This window comes from Mustela lutreola, chromosome 10 (genome assembly GCF_030435805.1).
Source record: "Mustela lutreola isolate mMusLut2 chromosome 10, mMusLut2.pri, whole genome shotgun sequence".
NCBI classification, from domain to species: Eukaryota; Metazoa; Chordata; class Mammalia; order Carnivora; family Mustelidae; genus Mustela; species Mustela lutreola.
In genome coordinates this window covers 24,903,446-24,919,315 of record NC_081299.1, presented here as the reverse complement: position 1 = coordinate 24,919,315, position 15,870 = coordinate 24,903,446, and the positions used below count along the sequence as shown (strand labels likewise).

At 46.6% G+C, this 15,870-nt stretch overlaps 1 protein-coding gene and 1 long non-coding RNA gene across 3 annotated transcripts in view; one reads left to right on the top strand and one right to left on the bottom strand.

The window, feature by feature from the left end:
* PHC2 (polyhomeotic homolog 2) overlaps nucleotides 1–15,870 on the top strand; it is a 112,751-nt gene that overhangs the window by 35,322 nt on the left and 61,559 nt on the right. The gene's annotated exons all lie outside the window — the stretch shown is intronic.
* Nucleotides 1–15,870, bottom strand: part of LOC131810394 (uncharacterized) — a 29,086-nt gene that overhangs the window by 1,359 nt on the left and 11,857 nt on the right. Inside the window, exon 2 of the long non-coding RNA XR_009345566.1 lies at nucleotides 104–292. This is a non-coding gene — a long non-coding RNA (uncharacterized LOC131810394). The remainder of the gene's footprint in view (nucleotides 1–103; nucleotides 293–15,870) is intronic.

Genomic DNA, 15,870 nt, shown 5'->3' with positions numbered 1-15,870 from the left:
ACGGGCCTCCTCCCACCCCGTCTCCCAGCTGCCCACCCCTGCCCCGGGCCACCTAGGTACCCTCTGTGGGGCGTCAGCGCAAGTGGCTCCCGTGGGTCCTTACCTGAGGCATCTGCAGTTCTGAGGGCAGGAGTCTGCAGAGGTTATCAAGGGTGAGAAGAACGCTCTTCCGTATACCCCTCCATCATATCGGTTTCCTCCAGTGAGGTCATCTGAGTAACCGGGCCTCACAGCTCCCAATGAAGTCCAACAGAGTTCCTCCTTCCAGAGCTCATTATGGATGCAGCTCAGGCTGGGGGGAAAAGCCCACCACTGAGGCCACTGCAAGGGGAGGGAGCAGAACCCCCCAGCCTCAGGAAGGCCCTGCAGAACCTGGGCTAGCCTTAGCATGGGGGAACCGAAAGCTTCATCCAGGCTCTACCATGGACTGAGTGAGTCTAGGTGACTTACCTTAACTCCCTGAGCTGCCGTATTTGAGCAGCTAATCTCCAAGGCCCTTTCTTCTCTGACTGTGCAAGACTTTAACGAAGGGGATGTCTTAGCCTGGGCCACTCCAACAAAATGGCATAAACTGGTGGCTTAGAAAGGACCAGAATTTATTTCTTAGAGTTTTGGAGGCTGGAAGTCTGAAGTCAAGGTGCCAGGGGGTCTTCAGGGCTGATGAGAGCCCTCTCTGGATTACAGGCAGCCAACTGGGTGGCATCCTTCCAAGGCAGGGAGCCAAGCAGGGGAGGCAAGCTCTTGCTAGCTCTTAGAAGGGCGCTAATCCTGTTTCTCAAGACCGCACCCTCACAACCATGTAACCCTACTCACCGTCTCCAGGCCCCACCTCCTAAGGCCAACACACTGGGGGGTAGGGTTGCAGCTTAGGAATGTGGGGAGGAATGCAGACTTTCAGTCCACAGCTGGGATGACTTGAAACAGGGCTTTTCAAATTTTGATATGATAAGAATTGCCTGGAATATGCATATGAAACACCTGGGAATCTTGTTACAATAAAGATGCCAGTTGTATCCCGCCTCAGGATGGGCCCAGGATTCTTCATTTTCAACCTGCTCTGGTGATGTGAGCCTACCAAGATCCTAAGGACTGAGATGGCATGACTAATGGTCTGTGACTACGGGACAAAGGACTGTTCTAGGGACTGAGCACCTGGGAGTTTGGAGTAAGGATTACTTTGATGCTGAGCAGCTCCCTCTGGAGAACCCTTGATGTCCAGTTTCCCAAGATTCTTCTCTGCTGGAGAATGCTAACATTCTGTGAGCTCTCCTGTGTGCCACGTGCCGGGCTGAGCCTCTCTCTCTCACTCCTCACAGCTACTCAGTGAAGTCAGTGCAGTGATTGTCCCCATTTTACAGATTAGGGCGCTAAGCCTTAGAGATGTTAAGATTACACAGCTGGCAGAGGAGGCATTCCCAGCCAGATCCAGACCATCTGGCCCCAGAGCCCTCGTCTTGCCGCCCAACCAGAGAGCAGAATGGTGTTTTGGGTTCCAGGCTTGGGAGAGGACACCACAGGGATTACTGCATCACGGAACCTTCTCTTGTGTGTATGTGGGAGACAGACGCTGCTGGCTATCAGCTCAGAGAAACACATCTCCACTTACAGACTTATCCTCAGTCTCAGATTCTCTTGATAACTCTTAAGGGGTTCTGACTGCAGTAAGATGGGGTAGGACAGCTTCTTCCATGAATCTCCTCCATCCCTCAACAAGAGGGTTCCTCGGCTGTGAAAACACGTAGATTGTGTCATAGGAAGGCCATGGGCCTTCATAGGCCACATCCATTTTCATTTACCTTCTGAAAGAAGATTAAGGAGAAAATTCAATTTTGCCTAATGCTTCCCCCAAATGGCTAATTTATATGCTAATTAGCAAGATAAGAATCGATGAAACTGGTAATCAATATGATATCCAAGGCACCAGTAATGAAATTCATTTTGAGATACACTGCCAGTGGAAATGAAGCAATTATGCAGAATAAATGGGGCAGCTCAGGGACTAGGGGCTCCCTCCATATTACACTTGACAGCACTATTTCCCTTCTGTCCTCCGTCGCTCTCTCCCCACCCTGCTGGAGTCAGCTGTCCACTCAGTTCCCTTGGGACACCCCACACCAGCTTCTTCCTCCCTAAATACCTGACCCCGCTCTCCCTGTGGATCTGCGGGCCGCCAGGGGGAAGTGGAGCTACAGAAATTACAGAGTCTGAGAAGATCAGAGGTGTAAGCCCTGGAAGGGGGTCAGGGGCTAACTAAGAGCTTTTAAGCCATAGACAGAGTGGTAAGTAGCACTTTCCCCTCATACTGGCTGAGGCTGGTTTACAGTTTTTAGTTCTAGAGCATAAATATAACATTGCCCAGATTTTCCAGACCTGTCCTGATTACAAGTATTTTGTCCCATCAGACCGTACGTTGAGTGAGGTGTCCTACGTGAGTCCAGTGGGAAGTGGGCCTAGTGTCTCTGCAAGGTTTTGCCTGACCCTAGACATCTTGTTGCAACCTGGATATTTATTCCAGGAATTCTGACTGTTTTTCTTTTCTTTCATGTGTGTGTTGGGGGTGGGAGGTTATGATTACAATCAACTCTGGAAATTCGGGGCACATCATTCATTATTCATTCATCCTTGTGAACTAAGAGAATTGAAATTTATCTTTTATCCCCATGTCTGCTCATTGGAATCACATGGGGAGCTTCCCCCCAAATTTCATTCTGAAAAATTTTAAATATGCCAAAAAGTTGAAAAAAATTACCCAGTGCACATTACATGTATTTAGATTCTACAATTAATAGTGGGCCATACGTGCCTTATCATGTATCTGTCCAACTCGCCATCCATCTGTCCACTCCTCAGTCCATCTTACGTCTTGTCACACATTTCAGAGTGGTTGCAAGCATCAGTATATTTCACCCCTAAGTACTTTAGCATGCATGTCATTAGAGTTCAGTATTTGTTTCTTTTCTTTTTTTTTTTTTTTTTTTTGAGGTAAAACTGACTAACAGTGAAAGGCACAAATCTGAAGTACACCATTTGTGAGTTTTGACAAATGAGCACAGCCATGTAAAACAACTCTCGGTCTCTGGAACACTGCCCTCACCAGGAGTTCCCTCACGCCCCCTCTCCAGTCACTCCCTACCCCCACTCCCACCCCCCACTTGCAGAGACAACCATCACTCTGATTTTTCTTAATTTTTCCTGTTCCTAGAACATCATATAAGTGGAACCGCTCCGATTGTACTCTTGCATAAGGGTTTGTTTGTTTTTTGTTTTGTCATCCAGCATACCATTTTTTGATCTTTTTTTTTTTAATTAACATATAGTGTACTATTTGCTTCAGGAGTACAGGTCTGTGAATCACCAGGCTTACACATTTCACAGCACTCCATATCACATACCCTCCCCAGTGTTCATCACCTAGCCACCCTATCCCTTCCCCTCACTCCCAGCAACCCTCAGTTTGTTTCCTGAGATCAAGAGTCTCTTATGGCTTGTCTCCCTCCCCAGTTCCATCTTGTTCCATTTTTTTCCTCCCTTCCCCTCACAACTTCCCTACCCTGCCTCTCAAATTCCTCATATCAGGGAGATCATATGATATTTGTCTTTCTCTGATTAACTTATTTCGCTCAGCATAATACCCCCTAGTTTCATCCACATCGTTGCAAATGGCAAGATTTCATTTTCTTTTTTTTTTTTAAAGATTTTATTTATTTGACAGACAGAGATCACAGGTAAGCAGAGAGGCAGGCAGAGAGAGAGGAGGAAGCAGGCTCCCCACTGAGCAGAGAGCCCAATGCGGGGCTCGATCCCAGGACCCGAGATCATGACCTGAGCCGAAGGCAGAGGCTTAACCCTCTGAGCCACCCAGGCGCCCCAAGATTTCATTTTATTGATGGCTGCATAATATTCCATTGTATATATATACCACATCTTTATCCATTCATCTGTTGATGGACATCTAGGTTCTTTCCGTAGTTTGGCTATTGTGGACATCAGCATATTATTTTTGAGATTTGTCTGTTTTTGTTGCCAACATCAATTGTTTATTCCTTTTTATTGCTGCATAGTAGTCTATAGTATGAATATACCACAATTTTTTTAGCTAGTATGAATAAAGCTGCGAGCAACATGTTTGTACAAGTCTTTTTGTGGACATGTGTTTTTATTTTGCTTCAAAAAATTCCTAGGAATGGAGGTAGATGTATATTCAGTTACATAAGAAACTAGCAGACCATTTTCCAAAGTGCCATGCTATTCCTAGGAAGCTCTTTAAAAACACTGCCAGCGGGACGCCTGGGTGGCTCAGTGGGTTGAAGCCTCTGCCTTCAGCTCAGGTCATGATCCCATGATCCTGAGATCAAGACCCACATCAGGCTCTCTGCTCAGCAGGGAGCCTGCTTCCCTCTCTCTCTCTGCCTGCCTCTCTGCCTACTTGTGATCTCTGTCTGTCAAATAAATAAGTAAATAAATAAAATCTTTTAGAAAAATAAAATAAAAATAAAAACACTGCCAGGGCATCTGGGTGGCTCAGTCCGTTAAGTATCCAACTCTTGATTTGGGCTCAGGTCATGATCGCAGGCTTATAAGATCGAGTCTGCATTGGGCTCCACACTGGGTGAGGAGCCTGCTTATGGTTCTCTCTCTCACCCTCTGCTTCTCTCCACCTCTTGCTTGCTCTCTCTTAAACAAAAAAAAAAAAAAACTGCCTCCCCTGTAACCCCCAGAAATTCTTAATTTATTGGTATGGAGTGGGACTCAGGCATACCTATTTCTTACATGCTTATCTGGTGGTTCAAATGTGCAAAAAAGAGATAGGAGTCACTGAAGGTTTAGCAGTAAACACCATTTGAAATAACTTTGGGTACCTATAATAAATGCAAAAAAAAATCCTTTTTTTTTTTTTTTTAATTTTGAAAGGTATCTTTCTGTTGCTGACCTTTTTCCCTCTATGTTTTTGCTATAAAGACCTGGGCATGATCAGGCATGATTTGGACATTGCTTTTTAATCCCAGCTTTGCCACTTTATAACTATACAGCTTGAGCAAGTCACTCATCAGTTTCCTCTTCTGTAAAATGGGGTTTATGATATGTATTCCAAGGTTATAGGGATAAAAGTGCCTGACTCAAAGAATTTTCTGAAATTACTATAAACCAAGGTGGGAAGAGTTATCCAACCCTACAGATGCATGGAGTTCTTTAACTCTGCCTTTCTGAACAAAGGCACATTGACAGGTTTTGGGGGGGCATTGTTTGTTTGGGGGGCGTGTTCTGTAATATGGCTTTCAGTGGTAAGGCTGTGAGTGTCAAATATTGGAGAGCTGTCACCACCTTTGTATAATGATTGGAGTATGATCATCTCCATCTTAGCAAATATGTAGAAGCTACAACTCAACAAGATAGGGAATTTGAACTCTTTTTCCATCCTTGTGGTGACGGGCTGATCGAAATTTCTATGCACTGTCCCTGTATAGCCAACAACACACCTTCCCAAGACGGCCTGCTAAAGTCCGCAATAGGGGCACCGTGAGGAGCTATCCAGCAGCTGAGGTCACAGTCTTTTCTTGCCTTCACGCTGGATTACTGAGCATTGAGTCAACAACAACGAAACGAACTACTGAAATCTGATTCCTACCATCTGAAGCCTGGCCCACTCTCCCAGAGGGGACAGACCTGGACACTGTCTTCCGACTACACTTTTTATTCCAGTCCAGATCTGCGTGATCCAGCCCCTGGACCTTACCCAAAGTCAGTATCATGGCTCCTGATAGCATTTTACATCAAATGCTCGGTACTTGTTGGGAAAACAAGCATAGAAACATCTCTTGAAGGGGTCTTATGAGTGATGTGGCTTCTCTCATTGTTCAAACATTTGGATGAGGATTTGCCAGTTGGCACCAGGGAGAGTGCTATTGTAAACAATGGGTTTTCTCCTGATAGATCAGCCAGCGTGGATGTAGATGAGGCTCTTAAATCAGGCTAGAAGTGCTAGGTTTTAGCTCTTTTCTGGACAGGAGGGCTGTGGAGGATTCTCCTTCATGCCCTCCCCTGACTGAGCTACTGAGAATGTGGTATTCCTCACCTTCCCAGGACGGTATAGTTTCCAGAATATTAGAGGTTGCTCTGAGTTGTAGTTATTAAGGACAGAAATCCAGGGTAAAGGATGGTGGCTCGTGAGCCTCTTTTCAACTTTTTGGCCTCCCTGAGTGTCTGTCTGTGGAACCTGCAGGCTTTTGTTAGGGGGTACAACAGAGAGGGGACGAAGGAAAGAGATCAGATGGCCTGCTATCTGCAGCATGTGCCTGACTTCAATAGTCCCCTTTTGGGTTGGTTTTATTCTGTAATGTGTCCCCTGAGAAGACAGACTAAGCAGGCTGGGTTACCCTGCAATTTCTCCAAACTATTTGCATGAAATACTGCAGGCAAAAAGCCCAGCCCCTGATTGGCTGTTGCTAGGTAACAACATAATCATCAGGAAATTAGGCTGTCCTTTTTTTTTCCAACCCGGAGTATGTGTGTGATTGCAGCGTTGTGCAGGAAGAGAGAGGGAGTGAAACAAAGAGAGATAAATGGGATGGTCTTGAAGGCGGGGACACCACAGCCACAAACCTGCATCCCACGGTAGGACAATCTGCTTTGGGTTGGGCTCTTTACTCAGTCAGGCCAATATTGGTTCCTCTTCTTTTTTTTTTATAAGAATGACAAAGCTAGCAGTTTCTGCAGACAGCAGGAGCAGAAGCTATGGAAGCAACTTTGACATTTGAAGTGATTTTTAGAAGCAGGATGTAGTGTTTAATATATGAAAATGACTCCAAGTGAGGATGAATAAATGAATGTGTCTCGAGAACGTGTGTAGGCAGAGAAGAATCCATTAGCGTGGCTATTGAGCGCCCGCAAGGAGCAGAGCGTGAGAATGCGCATGTGAATGAGGCGTGGGACGGAGAAAAAAGCAAGCATGCTTTACAATGTGGAAGGAAGCCCCATAAACTGAATGAAGTTCACAATTGTGTCTGCTGAAACTCCGTCAGCGTTCAGGCGTGTGGTCCTCCCGTTATTCAGCCGGGCGGTCCTCAGCCTACCGTTCCACCCCGCTAGACGGGGCAGGTGGCTGAAGAGGAATGTAAAGAGAGCGTTTGTGTCTGTGTGTCTGTGCACACGTGTGTGCACGCAGGTGTGTGGTGCGTGTGCATTGGTGTGTGTGCACATGCACTGAAGCACCTGGTTCATTTTCAAGGTTGTCTCCCAGCGTAACAGCATGTGGTACCCTGACAAGTATATGGCTACACCTGGACACTTCCACTGGCTAATAATATCCATGGAGACCGTGAGGGATTTCCTTTCCCTTCCCGCCAGCCCCAGATGGCTTTCCCACCCCCTGACCTCCCTTATCTTATCCTCCTTTTGAGTTCCCTAGCAATGACCCTGCCCTTACACTAGACCCTCAGTTGCCATACTGCATACTTCATTGGCTTGCTACAACCCCAGGCAAGCTAATTGCCTTTTGCCATTCATTGTCTCCCAGATTAATGACTCCTCCCGTGTCTGCTTTCCCGTAGCCTCCTCTGAGATTCCTCTGTGTACTCTCTGGCTTCCCCCTCCTCAGACCAGCCTCTCTGAGCCCCACATCTGACTTTATAGAAGTCATTTAATCTAAATGCTAAAATAGAAACACCCTCTTCCTCTTCTTTTTTTTTAAAACTGGTCAAAGGAGGTAGTCCTCAAAATAATGCCAAGAGGACCATTTTATCGCAGTGGCAAAAATACAGAAATGTATCAGGAGCAAACGAGAATGTATGCCAATAACCAAGATCCAGACAGAAATAACCTAACCGCACAGCCCCCCACAAGCACTTGCTGCCTCCAGTGCATGAGCCTAACAAGACTCAGGGCTCCTGCTATGGGGGGGAAAGAGCTGTCACCCGATCTCCAGTGGCTCTGAGCCCCTTTCTGAGTCCAGGCACTAAGTGGAATGAACCAGGTGCTCTGCAAAGCATCTGTGCCCTCTATGCAGACAGAACAAGATATTCCTTGAGACTATTGTTCTCAGAGTACGGTCCCTGGACTAGCAGCATCAGAAATCTGGGGGTGGGGCCCAGGAATCTGTTTTCCAAACCCTCCAGGTGATTCTCACAGATGCCAAAGTTTGAGAACCACTGTGGACCTGAAAACTTGCCTTTGTAATAAGTTCCCAGGTGATACTGCCCATGCTTTGAAAACCTCTGCTCTAAAAAGAGAAAACGGGCTCACTTGTAATTGCGCTCCTTCCACCTAGCTTACCCCTTCCCCATTTCCAAAGTGTCAATCAAACCCATCTTTAAAAACCTACTTCAAATGAAACTTCTGGCTCAACAAAAGGTTATCACTTTATACCTTATTACATGCTTAAAGGCCAGCAAACGAGGGTCCACAAGCCAAATCCAGCACAAAGGCCATTTATGTACGGTCCCAGAACCAAGAATGGCTCTTACATTTTTACATATTGCGGGGTGGGGTAGGGTAATGGTTAAGGATCAAATAAGAATATGCAACAGAGGCCATATGTGATCTGCAAAGTCTGAACTATTTTACTATCTGGCCTTTCATAGAAAAAGTTTCCCTAGTCCTGTTATATTTATTTATGTATCTTTCTTATTTCTCCTCTTAAACCATTAGCTCCTTAAGAAGTCAGTATCTGAGTCATTTTTTTATTCCACGCAGTACCAGGCACATAATAATTGTTCAATAAACATGGAGAGGACAGAGAGATGGATGGTGGTTGGGTGAGCAAGTTGGGTAGTTAAGCGTTCTGGGAATCGGAAAGAGATCAGCTTTCCTACTTAGCCATTCTGTGGCTGTCCCATCCATGAGATAAGAACAGTGGTTTCCTCCATCCGAGTAGATGATAAGAATCAGGAAGTTCATACGAATGGAGTTTATTCTTTCCATTAGTAACCAGAATGGTGAAAACCATCTAGACACTGTCCTGTAGCTTGACAAACAAGATTAGCATTTAGAACATTCATAAATGGGAAAAGTTCAAAAATAGGCAAAAAACCTAAACTTTCAGGTGGATTTCTGGCATCCAGTAAAAGATTTTCATGGAATTAGATGCTAGCAGTGTTAAAAGAGGCCCTAGAGGCAAGACTGCGTTCAGCACACCTGCCGCGTGGTGGCTCCGCCTCTGACCCCTCGCCTCCACCTCCTGGGAAGCGGCTGTGCACAGCTCTCCTTCCACGTCGCATACTCACACCTGGCATGGCCTGCTGCACTTGTTCCCAGCTCCAGTTGTTAGTGAGTTCTTTTCTCGGTGGAGTTGAAATCTATCTCCTTACGATTTCCACTCTGCAGTCCTACCTCTGCCTCTTCTGGCTATCAAAATTAGTTACCTACGTTTTGTAAATATCAGCAAAGAATGTAAGGCAAAGTTCTCTTTGGCTGGAAAGAATGGAAGATGGAGGGCGATCTACCCCACTGAGGTTGTTTCCCTGCAAGCCAACTGGCATGCCACGAGAGGAAAAGCAAACCTCTGGGTATAAAATGGAAGAAAGCACAATATTCCCAGTGCAATAGGAAGCAGAGGGCTGGTGGTCACAGTAGATCATAGGCTGACCACAGACGTGCAGTATGTTTCTGCTAGAGAGGAATGTTAATAGCAATTAGAGGCCATTATTTGGGACAAATGAGGGAAAGAAGGCCCCAGAGCTGGGCCTGCGGGACTCAGGAATTGCTTTGTAATTCCAGAGCTCTGAAGCAGCTGCAAGGCCGAGTTGCTAGGGCAGAAGGCGAGCAAGGGAAAGCCTCTTAGGAATGGCCGAGTCTTCTAAATGGTGGGCTGGGCCAAAGCAGGGAGGGCCCAAGGAGGGAACTGTCCCCAAGAGAGGACGGGAGGGTGGGAGGAGGGAGTGGAGAAAGGAAGCTTAAATCTCAAGCTGTATGCCAGTGGACAGTGTACCGTAGTCGGCCCAAACACCTCGGGAACCGGTAAATCAATTGTTGTGTGAAAAACAGCTTCAAGAACAATGTGTAGTGATCGTTTACTCTCCAGATTTCTAAAGCACTTTTACTGCACAGAGCCTGGTGTTGTGAGAGGAGCTCAGTCTGCGAATAGGTCTCGCTTTCCCCTCTCTCCCTCCCCCTATGTACCCGAGTGCACACACGTGTGAACACCCCTCTCACACACGCGTGTACACTACAAGGTGACGTCTGCTCTGGTTTTCGCTTCCTTCAGATTCACCTGGAGGTAGGCTTCCCCCCCCCCCTTATTTTTTTTTTTCTTAGGAAGAAACTTCCTGAGATTTGAGAACAGGGCTTTTTGGACTCAGGAGAAAAGCTTCCAATCGAGCCTGGACTAAGAGTTTATTATGTAATTGCAAAGGATTCAAAGCCCCCATTTTTCGTCTGCCCCGCTCCGCTTGCACAGCACTCCCCTGTTACTGGGACTTGGTCTTGGACGGATTACAGCTCAGAGCCCGCTTCCCCATCAGTCATCCCTCCTTTAAAACAGCGCTGCAAGCAGGCCTAGAGAGGCTGATCGTTCTTAAAAGGCCTAGTCTGTGCTGCACACTTATTTGCTTTCCCCAATAACTCTGAGAAATCTGTGTCCCTTTCACTGTTTGCAAATGAGGAAACTGAGGCGAAGGGAGGTAAAGTAACCTGCCTGAGATCCTCCCAATGGGGGCAGAGTCGGGAATCCAAACAGCCTTCTCTGATTACAAATCCCCCTGCTGCTTCTACATCCTGCCGCCTCCCTGACAGCGCACCCAGCATAAGGGGCGGGTGGGGGGGTGGGGGGGCAATCAGGAAAGGTGGGCATCCTTTGCCTCTTCTCTCCAAAGGACCGTGGGGTGTTTCTTTTGCTTTGGTATTCCTTTTCAATTAAACACTTGAAGATGACTTTATAAACACCGCTGACAGAACCAGCCATATATGAAGCTAAGATACCCAAACATACCTCTGAAAGGAAAGGCCTACAGATATGAGACACGCCCCAGTGACCGCTCCCCATGTGATTGCCAGGGGACAGGGCAGGCCCCGGGAGAGTCCGAGTTGACAGGTTTGCCATGGACTGTCCTCCCTGCTTGAGAGGCTCTGGTGAGACCAGACACAAGGCAACAGGAGCCAAGTTAACTTCCTAAGAACTCACTGGCCCAGCTGGGCCTAGACCGGAGTGAACACGAGTAATTCTGCCTCTTATGCAGGGACTCGCAGCCCTGGTTTCCTACACCTGCCATCTGCTAGCTCTGCGGCCTCAGAGAAGTTACTGGACCCTTCTGAACCTCAGTTTTTTCTTGTGGGAAAAAATGAGGAAATAATCCCTGTGTTCTAGGGTTATTGTGAGGACTACATGAGACAAAGCCCTTGGCCCTAAGCAATAAATGGCAAGAATTTTTTCCCAGGACCAGGCCAGAGACCACTAGCCTCCTAGTGGTAAAAGATCACTTACAAATAGGACAAAAGTATTCGTAACCGAAGACTTTTATCCCAGGCAGTCTATCTCTTTATAATCCCTCAAAGTCTATAAAACCCCATTCCCAAAACCCATAGAGAGCATACAGAGGGAAACTCTAAGGAAGAAGCCTACACTCTTGGAATAAGTTCTGGGAGGAGCATACCCAGGTAGAAGCAGGAAAACCGGGCAGTCCCCGCTTTTCCAAGGTGCTCTCAGCGGGTGTTCCTAACAATGAGCAAACTCCCAACCCCAAGAACCCCACCCCACTGATAAAGTGAGACCTACCAGCCCCCGTAGGTCTGAACCATGTCCCAGGTTGGAGGAGCAGAACAAGAAGAGAAAGAGAAAAGAAGGCTAGTTAAGGATTTATAGACAAACGTCCATGCCCTTGAACAATGATTTTGAAAGCCTGGCTGCTGTCTATAATCCCTGTCCTGACTTAGTTGTGCTTGTCGGGAAGTAGCAGTGGCGGAAAGACTGGCCTACGCTGGCTTACCCGAACAGCAGGCCAGTTCAAGGCTAAGAGGGATGGCAGAGAATGGCGAGTCCTAGAAAGGGAAAGGGTGTGTGTGTGTGTGTGCGTGCGCGCGCGCGTGTGCTTACACTCAGGCCTGCTTTGTGGAGAGGCTTAGGATGGAGAGGTTTTGTTCTTACTGAGGTATAATTAACATCATTATATTAGTTTCAGGTGTACAGCAGAGTGATTTGACATTTATATCTACCGCGAAATGATCACAGGAAGTCTAGTTAACACCCATCATCACACAGTTACAAAATTCTTTTTCTTAGGGTGAGAAATGTTAAGGTCCACTCTCTTATCAACTTTCAAATAGGCAGTGTAGTATTATAAACCGTAGTCACCATGCTGTGAAGTGTATCCCCAGATCTTATTTATTTTGTAACTAGAAGTTTGTAACTTTGAAGAGATTTTTGTAGAGGTCTTCTTTTATAGCCTTGGCTCCTGAGATTTCTGTGCACAAATCCCAGGCATCCATAGCTCTACTTAGAAAAAACAAGGAAGAGGGGCCCCTGGGTGGCTCAGTGGGTTAAAGCCTCTGCCTTCGGCTCAGGTCATGATCCCAGGGTCCTGAGATCAAGCCCTGCATCGGGCTCTCTGCTCATCGGGGAGCCTGCTGCCCTCTCTCTGCCTGCCTCTCTGCCTGCTTGTGATCTCTGTCTGTCAAATAAAATCTTAAAGAAAAAAAAAAAAAACAAGGAAGAATTTACTAAAGAAGAATTTACGCTGTCACTAGATACCCCCCCCAAAAAATTGAACTTTGAGGTTATTGATGGAAATAAAAGTATCTTTTCCTTTGGAAATGAAGTCTTCAATCCTACCCCAACCTACTCTCTTTCCAGACCGTGCTATAAAGCGGGTGGCTTGAAATGACAGAAATGTATTGTCTCACAGCTGTTGAGATCAGAAGTCTGAGATCACAGAGTACATAGGCCCACGCCCCCTCTGAAGACCTTCCTTGGCTTGAGAAAGCCTAACTCCAGTCTCTGCCCCCGTCTTCACATGGCTGTCTATTCCCCGTGTATGTCTGTCTCTTTGCATGTCATTCTCATCTAAGAACACCTGTCACATTGGTGCAGGGGCCCTCTCTACTCCACTCTGACCTCGCTCACATCTACAGCGACCCTCTTTGCAAGTGAGCTCATATTCGGACACACTGGATGTTAGAACTCTGACTTAGCTTTCTGAGGAGACACGATTCAGCATAACAAGCAGTATTTAAGTTGGAGACAAAAGGACATGGACCCTGCGTGTCACAGCTACGTAGGAAATTAAAGAGATGAATGTCTTAAAGCTAGGTGCCAAGTGAACAGAATGACGGGATCCAGGTTTGTGTACGTGTTCATCTTTTGGGCAGCCAGTAGAATAGCATTTCTGTTTGGCCCTGGAATAAAAGTTTTTTTTGAAGAACCTTTAGCAGTGTCAATCGTAATAAAAATATCAATAATAACGAGGATGATAATCACAGCTCACATTTATTAAGTGTTTGCTAAGTGCCAGACATGGTTCTAACTGCTTTACATGGATTAGCTCATCCAATACAACAGCCCTCTGGGATGGATTTTTTTTTTTTAAAGATTTTATTCATTTATTTGACAGAGAGAGAACAGAAACAAAGTGAGCAGCAGTTAGAGGGAGAGAGGGAAGCAGACTCCCCGCTGTTCAGGGCACCCAACCTGGGGCTGATCGCAGGACCCTGGGATCATGACCTGAGCCAAAGGCAGATTCTTAACCCACTGAGCCACCCAGGCACCCCTCAGGATGGTCTTATTGTCCCAATTTATGGTTGAGACTGAAGCCTGACGTCCTGTAACTTGCTCAGTCACACAATTAGGAAGCTGAAATTCTAGGGCATACATTTTGAGACACAATATAGAGAGTGACTTTCTTTACATCTTATGTTCCTCAAGAGCCTTCTGGAAAATCTACCCTTTAAAAAAGAAATGTGGGGCGCCTGGGTGGCTCAGTGGGTTAAGCCTCTGCCTTCGGCTCAGGTCATGATCTCAGGGTCCTGTGATCGAGCCCCACATCAGGCTCTCTGCTCAGCAGGGAGCCTGCTTCCCCCTCTCTCTCTGCCTGCCTCTCTGCCTACTTGTGATCTCTCTGTCTGTCAAGTAAAAAAGAAATGTGTCTTTTAAAATGTCTTTAAAAAAGAGAGGCCCCTGGGTGGCTCAGTGGGTTGGAGCCTCTGCCTTCGGCTCAGGTCATGATCCCAGGGTCCTGGGATCGAGTCCCGCATCGGGCTTTCTGCTCCTTGGGGAGCCTGTCTCTCCCTCCCTCTCTGCCAACGTCTCTGCCTACTTGTGATCTCTCTCTGTCAAATAAATAAATAAAATCTTTAAAAAAAAAAAAAAGAGAGAGCGAGAGAGAAAGATTTAGACAAGTAAAATGGACCATGGTTCTTTATAAAGAGATTTTTAAGTGTAACTCTGACCTGTGACCAATGGTGGGAAATAACTTATGGGATCCTCACTATCTGAGGTGAAAGGAGTTGCTTCCAAATTCCAAGTCAGTTTTGCACCCTTGCCATGTATCACATGCTTCCTATTTGCTAAGTATTGTCCTCAGGACCGTACGGATGCTTCCCGTAATCCATGTAACGGTCCCATAGGGACATTTGATCTCATTTTACTGCTGAGGAAATTGAGGCCCAAAAGATGACCCAACTTGCTCAAGGATACACAGCTGGTGTGTTGCTGGGTTGGAATTCGAACCCAGGTCTTAGGAACACGAAAGCCTGTGCTGTTAACCAGTATGCCACAGGCACCTTGCCAGCCATGTGGCTGGTGGATAAAAATGAGTTTGCCGCAGAACAGGGGTCCTATAAACTATAGCCTGCGTCCCAATCGTGGCCCACCACCTTTCCTGGTGACTAACAGTTTGTTGGAACACAGCCACACAGCCCTTATGACTTGTCTAGGGCTGCTTTTGCATAGCAGAGTTGAGTTGTCATGGCAAAAACTGTAGGCCTGCGAAGCCAAAAATACTTGCTATCCGGCCCTTTCACAGAAGTGCCAACCCCTGCCTTCTGGAGGTGCAGAGGTGTGGGCTGTGAGATTGCCCTGCCTTCAAGCAATGGGCCCAAAGCTGCCTGGGGCCAGACACACTCATGCTTGTACCTGAGTCCCATCTGCGTAACGTGGCTTACCCACACATTCCTTCTAAAAGAGATCAAATCCTTCCTTTTCCCCTTCACGTGCTTCAGCCAAGGAGCACCCGCCTGTTAGAGAAGCATTTTCTGTAGTTTCCTTTCTAGAACATATGAAGAAAACAATGAGATTTCAAAAAATTTATTTTAATTATGTGGTTCTCTTTACCAATGAAATCCTTTTATTTTGATGGCTAGGACTATAGGTCCCATTTTATTTTCTCATCCTTCATTTCTGTGTTTGTTACCCTTCATTTATTTCCTTGGGTTTCTAGAGACTCTGAAGGAGGCATCCCACAGAGGACTGGGGAGAGAGAGGGAACTTTTTGAAGCGATTTGAGCTGAATCCATTTGGATTGCTTCCAACATATCAGTAGGGTGAGACAGCTGCCAGAGGCATAATGAGGCTGGTGTAAATCAGAATATTTATGTTAATGCAGCAGCTCAGAGGTGTAAGGCAGGCTCCCTCAGGTCCCCTACATCTAGAGAGCCTGAACGCTTTGCTGTTATTGACTTACACCTCCAACAGAGAAGCAACCAAAGAGAGGCAGAGCCAGAGCAAAGGAACACAGTCACCGCATCACCCTTTCAGACTCTCCAGGCACAAGCCCCTACAGGAATGATAGTACCAGCAGCCTTTGTGGGGCAGACGAGACCTCTCATTTCCTGTCAGTCTCCGATTCCATTAGGAAAGGCTCCACCCCACTTTACCCTAAGGGCTTTAGGCTCAGGATTTGGAGAGCTCTGGTTTTAGTATCTTTCCCCTCCGCTTCCCTAGAACCTCTG